At 39.2% G+C, this 15,818-nt stretch overlaps 2 long non-coding RNA genes across 9 annotated transcripts in view; one reads left to right on the top strand and one right to left on the bottom strand.

Moving 5' to 3' along the window:
* Positions 1-1,828, bottom strand: part of LOC144382627 (uncharacterized) — a 54,601-nt gene extending 52,773 nt beyond the window's left edge. The window contains exon 1 of the long non-coding RNA XR_013449957.1: positions 1,648-1,828. This is a non-coding gene — a long non-coding RNA (uncharacterized LOC144382627). The remainder of the gene's footprint in view (positions 1-1,647) is intronic.
* Positions 1,829-8,766: 6,938 nt separating this feature from the next.
* Positions 8,767-15,818, top strand: part of LOC118538311 (uncharacterized) — a 34,620-nt gene continuing 27,568 nt past the window's right edge. For 6 of the 8 annotated variants that reach the window (XR_013449958.1, XR_013449960.1, XR_013449961.1 and 3 more), the window contains exon 1: positions 8,767-8,951. This is a non-coding gene — a long non-coding RNA (uncharacterized LOC118538311). The remainder of the gene's footprint in view (positions 8,952-15,818) is intronic. The other 2 variants (XR_013449963.1, XR_004918554.2) reach the window with 2 other exon arrangements.

A 15,818-nucleotide genomic window follows, 5' to 3' on the forward strand; every position in this document is an offset into this window, starting at 1 on the left:
AAAGAGAGCACAGCAGGGGGAGGGGGAGAGGGAGAAGCAGGTTCCCCACTGAGCAGGGAGCCCAACACAGGGCTCAATCCCAGGACCCTGGGATCATGACCTGGGCCGAAGGCAGACGCTTAACCAACTGAGTCACCCAGGCGCCCCAGGATCATGGTTTGAAATATCTCCTTTAAGTAAATGTTGGTCTCTCTAGGAAAAACTGGCCAATCACTTAGATTGCTTGTCTTTCACACCATCACCTCCTTTCTTCTCCAAGGCAGCTTCATGAAGAGGTGTGGCCCACAGAGCCTTGGGACAGAAGGGGAGGATCAGCGTCCTAAGGCACAGTGTCCTTTACTTCCTCTGGCCTCCAAGGAGTTTGTCCTCTATGCAGGGGCCAGAAGGCCTACTGGGAACAATGCTGCAGTTAGCAACTGACAAACTCATAGTCATTGTCTTGGTTCAGAGAGTCAGGCCCTGCTCCCGGAAAGCCAGGACCCCCTTCTTTTCATGATCCTATCTCATCTCCATGCCCCCCTATCGACAGACCTCCTAGAGGTGCAGACGTGACTTCCGTTCGGCTCCAGCCAGGAATCCCCGGGCTGCAGGTATGCAGCAGTAACTGCCTCCAGCCAGATCCCCAGCAGCCCCTGGCACCAGTGGGTGCTATCCTCGCCCTCTGTAGACCAAGGGAAGCTCAGGAAAGCTAAGGCGAAGGATGTTCCTCTGCCTCTCACTACAGTACTGAGCTGATAGGGCCCTTCAAAGCTGGATGCCGGAGCAGCCCATGAGACTCTCCTCTTTCAGACAGGGAGGTCACTGCTATTCTCCTCAATTTATCTAACACATCGAGGGCAAATAAAAACCCACACATCTACCCACTCCCCTCACTCTCTCCCCTTCCCTCCGTCCATAATCCTCTGGCCTTTGATGTCACCGTTATCATGGTGGCCCTGCGGAGTCCTGTCCCTCCCTTGTACTATACAGTAACTCTGGGAGCCTGACAATTCGCAATGTTAAAAGAGACACAAAAGAATTTAGAAATCTCAGTTGGATATCGGAAGTCGAATATTCCTTCTCCCCCAGACAGAAAGAAGCCCCAGGCCAATCAGGAAAGACAAGAATTCTGAACAACATAGGAGAAAAGAAAATAAATATATTCCAAGGTACGCTTTCATTTTTTGTGTAGACACAATGTGAGAAGAAGGAGTACATACAAAGATAAATAAGGGATGTTTCTTGCAAAGATTCTGATCACCAATTACAATTCTAGTCACCAAGGGTTCAAGGCTGTGGGGAGGGAGTCTACCACCACCAGTCAGTAAGACCAGCTGCGTGTCCTTTTTAACTCTGTTCGGACACTAGTGCCCGATCCCACAGGCTAATGGTTCAATCCTACACGATTGCCCCCCTCCACTTCAGACACCCATCACAAGCTCAGGTGGTCACCTGTGCTTCCGACAGGAGGTTGCACTGACTCCCTCCTTGGAGCTTGCTAAAGCAGCTCACAGAACTCAGAGAAACATTTTACTACGCACTAGGTTACCGGTTCGTTATAAAAGGATCTAACTCAGGAACAGCCAGCGGGAAGAGATGCATAGGGAAATGGCGCAGTTTGCACACCCTCAGAATATGCCGCTCCCCCCGGCCCCTCCATGTGCTCACCAACCAGGAAGCGCTCCAAGCCGGTCCTTTTGGGTTTTGTGGAGGCTTCATCACCTAGGCACAATTGATTCAATCATTGTCAGTTGGTGATTGAAGTTAATCTCCGGCCCCTCTCTCCTCCCCAGATCGGGGTAAGGGGACAGAACGTTCCAGCCCTCTAACCACACAGTTGGTTTCCCTGGCAACCAGCCCCCAAGTTTAGGTGAGCGCCAGAAGTCACCTCATTAACATAACAAAAAACACCTGCATCTCAACGCTTAGAAAATGCCAAGGGTTTTTAAAGCTCTGGGTCAGAATTGAGGACAAAGACCAAATATGTATTTCTTCTTATAAATCACAGTATCACACTTGCCCTCAAAAAATCTCCCAACAAAGTCACCTGCCTGAGTCACAGCTGACCTTTGGTGCTTGAGCCCTGCTGAACCCAACTTTGAGCAGCAGAGCCAGCAGACCTACGGAGCAGGAAGCGAAAATACACGTTCACTGAAGCATGTCCCTGGGGTTTGATGGTTGTTGATCATGCAGCGCCGGTGTGGCGACAGATAACCGATCAGAAATTGGTCACAGAAGGGCAGAGCTGCCATCACACAAACCTAAACTATGTGGCATTGGCTTTGGAGGCTGGAGAGCAGGAAGAAGATAGAAAAAAGCAGTAGGGAACTCCCGTAACAGCCTGGGAAAATGGAAACCCATGCTGTGTGTTGGAAAAGCAATGGGTAAAACTGTTGCTTAGGGCAATTTGAAAAATGGGAAAAACCTCTGGATTTGAGCAAGATGATTTCCAGGGCAAAATGCTCCAAGTGTCAGCTGGCCGCTCTTAGGTGTGTAAGATAAAGTATCGCAAGAAAGAGACGAGCTAACGAAAAAACTGGCCTGGTTGCAAGAACAATGTCAAGGAACTATGGAGAGGTCAGAACTCACTGAGTTGCAAAATAAAATAGGTTTCTCATCTCTAGCCTCCCCAGCTCGTAAAGATTCTCTCAATAAAAGAAGGCCTGATCATAAAGCTCAAATGAGGGCTGTGAGTCTAAGACCCTTTAGTAAAACCACTGGAAGATATGCAACTGATGAATCACTAAATTCTGCCCCTCAAAGTAATAACTATATGTTAACTAACTTGAATTTAAATAAAATCTAAAAAAAAAAAACACTGAAAGAGTTAAGATAGTGCCGAGTAGACCCCCTCACCCAGACAAAATGACTTGTATGAATCTTAAGGTTATTGTCCCATAGATGCTCAATCTTTAAATAACACTAAATAAGCATTCAGAGGCACATCTCAAAACTAATTATGAATATGGCTTTTATTGAATGGAGGCATCTTGAATCATATTCATCAGAAGGCTACAATATTTTTAAGGGAGTTACATTGGGTAACGTGCCACCAGCCTGAACTAAAAGTGAATGAGGTTGCTCAAAACACAAAAAAAAAAGGTCTCTGGGACCTAACATTCTTAAATCAGATGGAAAACATTACTTAAATGGCATATTTTCCACTGCCCTCCTTAGAAGTGGCAAGTAGGATAGAAAAGAAAGTATGTCTCAGAGTGCAGAGCCAAGAAACATTCAGGACAGTGCTCCCTGGGAAAGCCACCCCGAAGAGCAGAAGCAGGGCCTAATCAAGAAACCCTCCTCACCCCAAGAGGGTCTGCAAACATCTTCCCAGGGGGATTTCAGAGCTGTCATGGACCCTTGGCTGCTATGTGCCTCCCCTTTCTGAACGAGAGTTTATTGTAATTATCCTTTCCCTATGTCATTGTTGAATTTGAGGTGGGGTGGAGGTAGGCAGTGGGACAATATCCCTTCTTTCCAACATATCTTTCCGAAGATCTTCAGATCAAAAGGAGATACATCTAAGAAAACAATAAATGGTTATAATGTAGACAATCAATGGCCCCAGTCTATCTCACAGAGGGTCCAGTGAAACCATGGACTTGGAGCTCACAGAACCTTCACACTGTTCCCCTATTTAGAGAGCGAGGGCCATGCTGGTAGGAAGAACAAAGTGAAAGCCTCTGAAACTGAAGGACAGTAAATCAGGAGTAATATCGAATTCCTCGGGACATCAGAGATTATCACCACCATGGAAAAACCTGAAGGATGCAAGAGCATGGAGCCTCATCATATCCTCCTTCAATTCACCTCTCTGACCTCTAGAATAATGAGATGGATAGTGGCAGACAATGGTGAGCTGCCATACTCTTCACTAGATGAGAGCCCAAAGCTGCTGTGTTCCTGTGTCGGAACAGGGACAATCAGCAGACTTTGTCACTCAGTATGTGCGGTGGAGTTTGGTGAATGCTTCATATCAACAGTAACTTGTAGCAAGTGTGGGAAGCAGTTTACCCTAACAAAGAAAGAGCAAACACACTGTCCTGCCTCAGGGTAAAGATAACTCTCCTGCTCTTTGTCATAATACATTCTGCAAGGATCCTGATCATCTGGACATTTTAGAGAACTTCACCTTACTCCAGTACGTGCATAAAATTAGGCTAACCGAACCTGGTTAGCAGGAGGTGGTTACACCAGTACAGAGTTCTCTGTGAGAGGCTCTCCTTAGTACAGAGGTTCTCCTTAGTACAGAGGTTCTCCTTAATACAGAGGTTCTCCTTAGTACAGAGGTTCTCTTTAGTACAGAGGTTCTCCTTAGTACAGAGGTTCTCCTTAGTACAGATGTTCTCTTTAGTACAGAGGTTCTCCTTAGTACAGAGGTTCTCTTTAGTACAGATGTTCTCTTTAGTACAGAGGTTCTCCTTAGTACAGAGGTTCTCTTTAGTACAGAGGTTCTCCTTAGTACAGAGGTTCTCCTTAGTACAGATGTTCTCTTTAGTACAGAGGTTCTCCTTAGTACAGAGGTTCTCTTTAGTACAGAGGTTCTCCTTAGTACAGAGGTTCTCTTTAATACAGAGGTTCTCTTTAGTACAGAGGTTCTCCTTAGTACAGAGGTTCTCTTTAATACAGAGGTTCTCTTTAGTACAGAGGTTCTCCTTAGTACAGAGGCTCTCCTTAGTACAGATGTTCTCTTTAGTACAGAGGTTCTCCTTAGTACAGAGGTTCTCCTTAGTACAGAGGCTCTCTTTAGTACAGAGGTTCTCCTTAGTACAGAGGTTCTCTTTAGTACAGAGGTTCTCCTTAGTACAGAGGCTCTCCTTAGTACAGATGTTCTCTTTAGTACAGAGGTTCTCCTTAGTACAGAGGTTCTCCTTAGTACAGAGGCTCTCTTTAGTACAGAGGTTCTCCTTAGTACAGAGGTTCTCTTTAGTACAGAGGTTCTCCTTAGTACAGAGGTTCTCTTTAGTACAGAGGTTCTCCTTAGTACAGAGGTTCTCCTTAGTACAGAGGTTCTCTTTAGTACAGAGGTTCTCCTTAGTACAGAGGTTCTCTTTAGTACAGAGGTTCTCCTTAGTACAGAGGTTCTCTTTAGTACAGAGGTTCTCCTTAGTACAGAGGTTCTCTTTAGTACAGAGGTTCTCCTTAGTACAGAGGTTCTCTTTAGTACAGAGGTTCTCCTTAGTACAGAGGTTCTCTTTAGTACAGAGGTTCTCCTTAGTACAGAGGTTCTCTTTAATACAGATGTTCTCCTTAGTACAGAGGTTCTCTTTAATACAGATGTTCTCTTTAGTACAGAGGCTCTCCTTAGTACAGAGGTTCACAAGTGTTTTTAATCTCAGAGCCCTCTTCATACTCTTAAAAATGATTGAAGATGCCAAAGAGCTTATGTGGGTTGTATCTTTCAATTGTTACCATATTAGATATTAACATGTAAGATATTTTTTAATTATTTATTCATTCATTGAGAGATAATAAACTCAATACATGTTAACATAAAAAAACATATTTTTATTAACAATAACCATGTTCTCCAAACAACAACAAAACAGTAAGAGTGGCATTGTTTTACAGTTTTGCAAGTATCTGGCTTGATAGAAAACAACTGGATTCTCCTAGCTGCTTCTGTCAATACGTTGTTTTGGCTGAAGTCTGAAGTCTATGGGGAAAATCTGGCCTTACACAGATATAGTTGGAAAAAGGAGTATGATAGATGTTTCAGATAATCATGGATATTCTTCTCTTTTCTTATTTTTTTAAAGTAATCTCTATGCCCAACGTGGGGCTCGAACTCACCACCCAGAGATCAAGAGTCGCACGCTCTACGGACAGAGCCAGCCAGGCACCCCTGGATATCCTTCTTTGATAACTATACAAAAACACAAGAAATGGTAATTTATTTAAAGTTAGTTGCAATGTAGAATCTGAAAAAACATCAATGAGCTTTTACTCTGTAACATTAAAAATATTGTTTCACACTTTAAATGAGTCTTTTATTTGTGCATAATTTTATAATATTGATCATTTGGAAAATATTGATTGAGTTATGCAGATACTGCAAATATTGACAAACTTTGTTATGCAATATCAACGAATTGAATTCATTAATATCACCACCATTCTAATCAGGAAAATATTCAAGTATTGGGAAATTTTCACCCCTGGGTAAAATGGTCTTAAACTGAGCTCATTTTGATACCTCACTAATAAACCTGAACTATCATGGGGTCCATGATCCTCTATAACAAATAGAGACATTCTTTAATGCAGACATTACGTTGCAAAGTTTCTTCATTTTCCCATGGTAATGGTATTTAAAATGGTGGCCAGTTTCCAAGGCTAAATCACAAGAATCTGTTTACTTGAACATAAGCCAAAGAAAGAGGTGGGGAGGGAGGAGTGGGGAGGGATTTGCAATAAAAAGAATACAAAATTGTTATTATGATACTAGCATTTAAATGTATTGAGGAAGATAAATTCAATTTATAAATAGTGTCTATTCATTTTTAAGTGTCAGTTGAATAATAGAAAGTTTAATTATAGAAAAGACAAATGGGGGTTTTTGTGACCCTCCGGCTACTTGCAACCAATCACAGGGGTAACGAAAGTTCTTTATTATGCATGTTAACTCTAGGAGTCTGATTTTGCTTTTCCTAGGGAGAGGTGTTGCCTAATAGAGATGCTGAATTGACACAATTTTAATGATACACTCTGATCATGCAAGGCTATTTACGAGACTCTGTGTGGCAGCTAATACTCTTTAAACCAAATCCTTCTCAACTTTAAAACATTAACTTGAAAGTCTTGTTAAATAAAGTATGGAGATTTTTAGTCGAGTTCCTACCAATTACAGTATAGATTATTCAAGCTTAGAAAGTCAAAATTAATTAAACCCATATTTAAAACGTATGTATCCCAAAAGAACCCTTTGAAACACACAAGTGTTTCCCGTGAAAAGGGTATCAAGAAAAGCAAGATCTATTATAGGCTAGTATCTAATATGTTGTAATGCTTTTTCTAAAAACTACAGGAAGTCATTTCCTAATATAATGTTAAATGATTCCTTTTCTCTAACTCCTGTGGAAATAGAAAATAAGGAACATGCCCAGCTGCCAAAATTGTTGTTAATTAAGCCTGTGTGACTATGAGACTGGTTTATTATTTATAGCCAGATTTCTTTCACAATGAATTCAAGGCAGCTTTTAAATTAATTTATTAGAAACGGACCCTCAAGATTTTAATTCCTGATGAACACAAGGATGACAATGTCCCAGTCACGTTGAAATGAAAGTCTAAATTAGGTGGAAATCTATTTTCAGATGTAAAAGCAAAGACCTAAGTGAATTTAAACTCTTGCTTTTGACCAAGATCGTCTTCTGTCTAGCCCTGTCTTCTTGCCCGGGTGCAGTTAAAAGTTTTCTGGGTTCCTTATTTTATTAAAACCAGGAAAGTTTGATCTATGGAAAAAACAAACTCCACCAAAACATACTATGCATTCAACTCAAACAGGACCACCCCTGGCTCCTACAGGCTGCTGAACGTGGCTAGACTATTCTTCCCTGCCATAAACCTCCAAAGTGCTCATTGTACTACATTTCAGACGTCTCAGATGCTGACCTTTGAAGGCCGACATCTGGTCACATTTCAGACATGGGAATGCTGAGCTTGGGCACCCACGGGCACCCACCTTCTCGAGGAAGTTAATATTAAACCTTATGCGCTTCTCTAATCTTGTTACATCTATTTTATCCTACCAGAAAAAGCCAGGGGTTTAAATGTTAAGAATAATGACTACTGAAAACTTGGCCACACAAAGCAAAAGATCATTCCAAGACCTTAGATAACATCACGTATGGCAGGTTCTTTATTTTTTTATTAGAGTAGCACAACTGTCAAACGACTTTATTATTTTATGATCCTTTGAACCCAAAGACCTCCTCCTCCTCCCTTGTTTCATGAACCCATTAAACCTTTCCAACATCACTGGATTGGTGGCACGTCTTCAGTTCGATTTGCTTCCACTGTTCTTCCGGTAGACACGTTGGAAGTGCTTATTCACCGTGGTCATCGAGTTCAATGGGAAGGTGGAGTGGGTGGCAATTTGGTAGTGTGATATCCAGAATTCTAGAAATGGCAGGCACCAAACAAACCACTCCCTACTGAATGGTTCAGGACGAGGGTGAGGCAAGTAAGGCATTTGGGGGGGCGGGGAGGGGCAGGGAATGCAGAACTTAAGCCAAAAACTTAGTAATCAAGATAAATCATATTTTCCTGAAATATTTTTTTAAAACAGCTATCAATGCAAAAAATCCATGATGAGCGAATTGTCAAAATTTTAAACAAAGACGGAAGAGGACCCTGTACTTGACTAATTTGGCTTCATCCTAATCTTGGCCCTTCTGTACTCATTCAGTGACCCCTGAAATTCCACACATCAGGAGCCCCCTTTTTTATAGCACTGTCTGCAATTAAAATGCAAATCTTCCAAAGGGGGCAGCGTAATAAATCTCAGCAAATTATATCCCAGTGTGCTCTACAAAATGCCCCCCCAAAAAAGATTTGGGGAGGCTGGAAAGAGCACAAGAGATTACTGGCCCTGGGTCTTCAGGGGACAGCAAGTGAGACACAGCAAGTTAAAGCCATTTCTGTCACTGACGGTCCAAGACTAAAGCCACCGGTTTGGGCTTCTTACTGAAACAAGATTTAGACATCATTTGTTGTATATTCTATACCCTGGACATAAGAGGGCGCTACCAGGCCAGAGTTGAAGGCTCAGAATTAATTTCTGCTTGTAACTTCCCAAACTCACTAGAATCTGTTGCAGCCTTGAGGAGGAAAGCACAGAGTCTTTCTCAACAGGTATACTCAGCATTTACAGACTTTTTGCTTCTGCTATGAATTTATCCAACTACAGAGGATTTGTAAAAACTCATCCAATTCAAGAGGACCTGTGGAAACTTCCTTTGGGCCACAGGGTGAGTAATATACAAAACCAGGATAAAAAGATATAATAATAACAATAACAATAAGGCTATCAGCTTTTTCCTTCATAGTCATCAATTGCAAACAATATAATTTTTAAGATTGGTTGCAGTACCTTATTTGAATCTGAATTCCCTTAAAATTTTAAAGATGCTTATTTTCAGTTAGGTCCTCAATAGGTTACTTTCTCAAGCAATTCTAGACAGTATCTCAGGCCACCAATGCCGAAAAAAAATGTACAAGTAAGAATTCACTCAAGACATCTTTGTAGCTTCCCCTTCTACCTCTAAATACATATTCTCTCTCCTCTAAACAAAAAGTGAGTGTTTATTTTGTTTTTAACTAAATCCAGTACAACAAATTTACATACTAAAATATCAAATAGTCTCTTCATTGCATTTGTGGAGATTTTTCTCCTTCAAGTATCTAGAGATGAAGGAACATGGTGTTCATTTCTCAACCTTTCCTGTTTTCATTGTTCTTGGTCCTGCAAAAAATATGCAAATGTACAGAGAACATAGAAAATACAGATCTGAAACCAAAAGCTAATTTTAAGGTTTGATGCTTAAATGAGGGGGAGTCATTTTCCTGGAAGAGAGAAAAATGGTTAAATCAACGCCAGAAAATTGAGACTATCCCTAAAGTAAGTGAAATGGGCAAAATCAGGTCCTGCCAGTAGGAATACAACCAATGGCAGTAAATCAAGGAAGCAGGGAGCTGAGCCGATCAGTTACCATCTTACAAAACTAAACTTTTAGACACAATGTGATTTGTGTGTAACATTAATTTTAATAGCAGAAAGTTGCAAAAATAATATAAAAGTCAGAGGGAAAGAGGAGAGAATGATCAGTGTCTTCTGTAGTGAGAGACATGAACTTACATGTCTATATTTTATCATTAGTTTTAAGGAAACTAGAGACAAAATATGTGCATACTATACACATTTCTTACAATATGAATTGGGTGGCATGCAGAGGATGTTTCAAGTTGATGAAGATGAAAATAGGTATTTAACAAATATTAGTAAATGTAATGCACTAGGAAGTAAACTTTTAAAATTACAGGTTAGCAAACCTCCAGAAAAATAATTTCTTAGAAAATAACTGAATAGAGGTGGGGGGAAGTATTACTAAATTTAAACTTTGAGAAGATCTTGGATAATTTTCATGTTGATCTTGAAATCACCTCTTCTGTTTTCTTTATTCTAGAAACTTAGCTGGCTTTATCTTGCTGCATACTAAACTTACCCATGTCAAAAAATTACTAAGCTAATTGCCAATCAGTGACTTATCCAAATGTTTTCTTTGTTTTTACACTATGCACTGATAAACACGAATTTATCAATTTTGGACAAACTTGAGCTCTATTTAGACATGCATAAAGGCGTATTCCTTTGAGAGTCAACCTTGGAATCCTGATTTTGCTTGGATAAATTTCTTGACAGACCTATAAAATAGAAAGCATGACCTTAGCTCACACACAGGACTGAATCCCAGGCTAGGCAGAGTTCTACAGTCCCTCTCTGAGCAATTTAATTAAAGAGTAAGCTCTTCAAAATTGTCTTCGAAGCCACTTTTTCTTTTCAGAAATTTTTCTCCATATCTTAAGGAATTACAAGGTTCTAAGTGCCATAAATAAAATAAAAATATTTTATTTGCTAAAGGCTAATATTTGAAAAGTTAGCATTTGATATTAAAGAGTCTTTTCTTTCTTTACAATTTGAAAAGCATTAACTCTTTGTGAGTGGATGAATTAATACACTAAGGCATCATGTTACAAATGTTTTCACTGTTACAAACAAAACTATAATCAGATCAGAAAGTTTATTTCTTTTATCAAGTTATCAAATAGCTTTTTAGATTCTTTCAAAGAAAATCAAAGGGAAAAAATTCGAGAAATATAAATGTCTCATTGCACTGTAACCAGTGGGGTCAGCTGGTGAGTTGTTCAAGTTCAAAATGTTGAGCTGTTCAATCATGACCACTGTCAAGTCATTTCACTTCAACTAAGGCATTTTCAGAATAAAACCAAGTACAGCCCCATTACTCAACTCAAAAACATTAAATGAAAAAATGCAGAATATGCTAAAGAAATTTTAAAGTGTTCCATCCAATTTTGCAGTGTGTATAAATTTAATACTTCAGGAATAAATAAAACTGAAATAGAGAATTACCCTGAAGAGGAAATACTGATACCATTGTTTCACCAAGCTTAGTACAACTGACCATTCCTGAACTAAGGGAGAAGTGAGTCTAAGGATTAAATATTTTTAGCTTTTAATATCCCACGAAATTCTTCCAGATGACATGAGATTTCGAGTGGGAAGTGATAGATTCCCAAAAAAGTAAACAGGATTTTAGGAGGTTTAGGAAGAAGATATTGAATTTTATATTCTTCCATTTGTTTCTATTCCATTTTAGACATACAGGGAAAACTATTGAACTCACAAAATTCATGTCATCTTCCTGCTAGTTTGATGTCAAGTTATCATGGTGCAGACATAAAAATTGATATCGAGAAAATAAATAAACATGCACAAGTTAAATAATGTTTAACCTGTAATCTTCTTATATCCAAATGCATTATTGATTCTACAAGAGAAAATTAAATCACTGAATAAGTTCCTTGTAAATTTGGCAATCAAATGAATGTTTCATTTTAAAAACATTTCAAGTTTAAAACTTATTAGTGAGTGTCACATTTATAACTACATATTGAAAATTGCCTTCTTAAAATACTTAGCTTCCAGGCAACCCTGGATAAACCAAAGGTTTTAAAAAATGTAACAAGGGGCGCCTGGGTGGCTCAGTCATTAAGCGTCTGCCTTCGGCTCAGGTCATGATCCCGGGGTCCTGGGATGGAGCCCCACATCGGGTTCCCTGCTCGGCAGGAAGCCTGCTTCTCCCTCTCCCATTACCGCTGCTTATGTTCCCTCTCTCGCTGTGTCTCTCTCTGTCAAATAAATAAATAAATTCTTTAAAAATAAAATAAAAATAAAAAATAAAAAAATAAAAAATGTAACAAGATTATTGTCAGCAGGAAGTTTGGAAGTAAAAAGCTCATTTGCCTGGTATAATTCTTCTACAACCCTTTACTACTATCAGTGATTTATTTTCCCTTAGCCATTGAATCAAAATGTTTGGTTAATATTCTTGGCCAATTTGCAAATCAAAAGTATCTAAATAACATTACACTGATATCAATTCTTTTACCATGTAACCAATAACCATATATAATAAATTCATTTATTCTAATGTAATGAAATGTCTGCCTTATTTATAATATTGTTAATTTGGGATAATTTTTAATGGCATCTGCAAATTTATTATTTTATGAATGAATTAAATTATGTAACATTGAAAAAACATTAAATGTGTCCAGGAACTAGTTAAAGCTTAAAGCTGAACAGAAATTTTCTATATTCTGAAACATTAGGAAATGTAATAACCAGGATTTCAGTCTATCATTTGGAGCTCTTTTGTAATCTTTTGGGACTAAAACTAACATAAAATTATTTCTTTTGCATCTGATAATTCTTCATAGCCATTACTTTAGCTGATCTTTGACAGAAAAAAAAATCATACAGTGTAGCCTAATCAATAATGTAGCAAAACGTACATGCCCACGAACTTTGTGCCCTTTGTGCGGGTTTTTTTGGTGGGGGGAGGGGGTTGGTTTTCTCTGTGTCTGATACCAGTTTTTTATTGGACTTATTACACGCATTTTTCTGTGTGCATCTTTAGTATATACCAGCTGCTAAAATGCATCGATTATCATTGTCTCTCTGCGTTTAAACTATAGAAAGCTAAAAGTACTTTCCTGGCATTATCTCCTGAATCCTTTCCACCCTCTAGAAATAAAGATAATAAGAAAGACTCTTTCAGCAACGATGATAGTGTACGAATTTTTGTTTTCAAAGTGTAACTGTGAAAGCTGGGTCTTCGGTTGATATTTGAGGATGAACAGCCTTTGATTCCCCCTGCCAAATAATATGCCAAAATAATGTTTATTGGAAAAGAATCACACGGGAATGGAAGTTTCCTTCATTAATTTGTTCAAAAAATAGGTAGTGATAATCTCTTATTTGCTGGAATAAACTAGAATTCAAAGCAGGTCCTATAGCAGTGGTGAAAATTTATTATAGTATCAGGAGCAACTTTGTGAACCCAGACTAAACCTTTTCTTTCTCACCAAGGAGTCAGTCTAAAAGTCTAGGACAGCGACATTCAGTTTGTATTCAACTGTCATAAAGTTGTCAGAGGACTATCATAACAGCCCCAAAAAGTCGGGCTCACACCCTTGCTAAGTAAACCAAGAATAGGAACGGATACATAAGGAGGCAGTAAAGAGATCCCTGGGCAATTTCACAGAGTCTGTATCATTTGGCTGCCCCGGTTTGTAACGTCTTCTGCCATCTCAGTGAAACAGATCGCTGCGTCTACTCATCTTTCTCCTCTAAGAAAATACATGTAGCAAAGGGATGGGTGTCTTGCAAATCCGGACTCGTGAAGCGAAAATGCACCAAGTTTCTTTAAGAATCACAGTGCATTCCCTCTCTTCCTGAATGAAATAAAGCCTGCCTTGGGAAGGGATTGAAGACTGAGATTCTGCTTCTGCATTTCTCAGTTACCAAGGCAGCTAGAGTTTTGTCAGCCAAGTCTCTGAGAGTCCCTCAAATGCGGTCTTTTTAGCCAGGATGAGGATAATTCTTTTGAGTCATACTATTAACTGCTCTCTACAAGCAGAGGACTGGTTAATGCTCAAGGGGCTGAGGAGAGAAACAAAGATCCTCCTTCTTCCAGAAAAGAAAAAGAGGGTTTTTTTTTTTAAAAAAAGAGATACCAATATGTTTTATACTTAATTAATAGACAATGAGAATATCTCAAGAGGAATTTTTGAAGAGAGGGAAAGGAAAGGAAAGGAAAGGAAATGAAGGAAGGAAGGAAGAAAAAGAAAGAAAGAGAGAAAGAAAGAAAGAAAGAAAGAAAGAAAGAAAGAAAGACTGATTGTCTTCAGAAATTTAGAGCAACAACTGATATCTCAACAGAAAGAGCAAAAGCCAGAAGACAAAGGAATAGTATATTTAAATTCTTAAAGAAAATGACTGCTGACCTAGAATTCTATATCTGATACAAAGACGTTTTATAAGGCAATAGCAATTCAGATAGTGTGGGACCACGCAAGGATAAACAAATAGACCAAATTAAAAGGACAAAGCAACGAAACAGACCCACGTGTACATGAACACTTGATCTATGACAAAGGTGACCAGGGCAGAGCAGTGGAGTATCTGATTTCCAAAAAATGGTGCAGAATCAATTGGTTAGCCACATTAGAAAATAAATGAAACTTAACCCCAGCCTCACACCATATCCATATAGTAATTCCAGGAGAATTGTATACCGAAATGTGAATTGTAAAACAGTGTTTTGAAAATACCATAGGAGAGTGTTGGTGATCTTGAGGTGGGAAAAGGCGACTTGAATAGCAACTGTATAAAAGGGGGGAAACTAATAAATTGAATAACATTAAAATTAAGAATGTCTTTTTAGCAAAAGACATCACTGAGAGTGAAAAGGTAAGCCCTAGGTGGGGAAAGACGCTTTTAGCACATAGAATTAGAATAGCTGGTGTTTGTTGACCACATTTCTTTACTCCCTTGCTGTGTTCCATTGCTTCTGCTTGCTAGCCAGCCAAAAGGAAGGGGGAAGGATTTGCACACACTACTTCTACATACGTGACATTTTCCAGAATGTGTCACAAGGCTCCCTGGAGCCTTAAGGGAGAAGGGGAATAGAGCCTTTATTCTGATCTATGTGCCCAGCTAATACTCAGGGTTCTATTGATGAGGAGAGAAAGGAGAATTTATACTGACAGATAACTGGCAATCTCTGCCATGTTCTTGATTGGAAAGATTCTTTTTGGTGAAATTTAAGTAAACAGTAACAAGTTTTTGGCAACTGACTTGAATTTCCTAAGACTCTGAAGAACTTGTGCTCTTTATTTGCTTTCCCAATTTTTTGTATGTTCCTTTACCAGATACAAGAGCTTTATGAACAATCTTGGGGAAAAATCTGTTTTCACAACTGATAATTGGATCATTGATGTAGAAGATTATAAACCAATTGTTACATACGTATGGAGTCTGACGAATCTTGATTTCTGTTTTGGGAAATGCCCTTAAGGGAAGGAAATTGAGGCTTAGATCATAATCTGCTTCGGCAGTCAGATTTAGGTTCTTGAATTGATTTATTTCATCTTTAGGTGCTCATTTCAAGAGCATGGGACTGGAGCTGCATATTGGGTCTCCTGAAAGCCTTTTGGGAACTTTAGAAAAATCAGATATATGACAGAAATACCGCATGAGGAGAACTTTAGTCTCTGGGTAGCCAAAGCAAAACCTTTAACCCCAAACATGAAACTCATAGAAATTTTTAAAAGAAACAAATACAAGGCTGCCATCCATGAGATTATAAAACCAGTGTTCAAGACAAGTTCAAACATCTAGTAAAACATATAAAAACATAATTTGGCTAACTTACTCCATGCTAAATTTCACTGTGCTATAAAAATGACAAGGAAAGAAATTCAGGTGATCTAAATACCTACAAAACAAACAGAAAACGTATCCATTTTAAGAATGACACTGTTTTGATTTTTAATGATTTTTTTTTTTTTTTAAGATTTTATTTACTTGACGAGAGAAAGAGACAGTGAGAGCAGGAACACAAGCAGGGGGAGTGGGAGAGGCAGAAGCAGGCTTCCCATGGAGCAGGGAGCCCGATGCGGGGCTCGATCCCAGGACCCTGGGATCATGGCCTGAGCCGAAGGCAGGCGCTTAACGACTGAGCCACCCAGGC

Source organism: Halichoerus grypus, chromosome 7 (genome assembly GCF_964656455.1).
Source record: "Halichoerus grypus chromosome 7, mHalGry1.hap1.1, whole genome shotgun sequence".
NCBI lineage: Eukaryota > Metazoa > Chordata > Mammalia > Carnivora > Phocidae > Halichoerus > Halichoerus grypus.